Raw genomic sequence first — 1333 nt, 5'->3', positions numbered from 1 at the left:
CAATCAAACAAGCAGGCCACGCCCTTGCTTCGACGTCATGCCGCACAGACCAATAACAGCGGTGACATATTACAACCATTACTTATATTATTTAGTTCTTAACACAAGTCACCAACCATTCAGATAAATCCGCCTGACAATAACAGTGAATATCAATTATGAACTAAGAGTGCGTGAGAAAGCTTATATGAGGAAGTTGATAGATTATTAAATGAGCGCGTGCATCAGAAAAATGAAAATGTACTCCACACATATCAAAAAAGTGACTCACGCTAAAAACGTGCCGAAGAACAGAACAAGAAGGAAGCAAAGCTTATTTCAAAAACACAATACTTCCTCTTTACACCGTCGTTCTTATGTATTGGTACCTATTCACAGTTTACAGCCATGTACGAAGTGCTTTATTGGGATTTTAGTGCAGAACTGTGCAGAGGTAGGAAAAGTTTATAAAGTTTTCAACGTTTTTCGAGGTAAAATACTAAAAAAGTGCACTTTGTCTTCGTATTCACTCCTGTTAGCGTGGCTCTCCCGAATAAAATCCATATTAACTATAGTCAGAGAATGCTGTTTTCGTCACCCTGTATAGTCATTGATCTGCTGCACATATGTAAAACATAAAGAAAAACAAATGATTGTTAAAAGAAAGTCTTAATAAGTCATGTTTGTTGTGCATCGCAAGCCAATAAAGAAACACAAAAAGGAAGTGGAGGAGAAGCTCAGGAACAAAACTAAACCTTTTTGGCCACTGCAATGCACATGACAGAACGCACCACTAAAGGTGGTGGTGGTAGGGTTTCTGTGATAAAAACAGAATTTTGCTCAGAGTCATTTTATTGTGAAACTGGGTGTAATTTCTTTAAAAGTCGCGATGGTTAAGTTTGACATTTATTTCGTTAGATTTAATGACCTCAGAATAAAATGTGCTACCGGTGGTGAAAGGTATTGTAGAAAGAAACGAGACTTTTAAGTAGTCTAAGAGTCGTTGTTATCTCAGCAGAGTTTGATAAACGTCTCTGATGCTTTCGACGAAATGATGCACCAGTTCAGCTTTTCAGGTTATCCACTGAGTATTTGTGTGACAGACTGCTGTTTGTACCTTTAACTGATGTTGGATAGCAATAACCACAAGTCTTCACTGGAAAATACGTTTTGCCAGTGCTAGAACAGGCACGTACCCTTCGGGCCACAAGAGGACGCCATTGGCTGTAGAAGAGAATTGCTCGATCATTTCTACAACATAAATTCTTCTCTTTTTTTCTTCTTTATGTTTTTTTAGATTTCCAACCGGTATTTAGCTGGTTTTAGGTGTAGACTGACTATATAGGCAGGGCTA

The sequence above is a fragment of the Gambusia affinis genome, linkage group LG14 (assembly GCF_019740435.1).
Source record: "Gambusia affinis linkage group LG14, SWU_Gaff_1.0, whole genome shotgun sequence".
NCBI lineage: Eukaryota > Metazoa > Chordata > Actinopteri > Cyprinodontiformes > Poeciliidae > Gambusia > Gambusia affinis.
Note: the sequence above shows the minus strand (reverse complement) of the source record.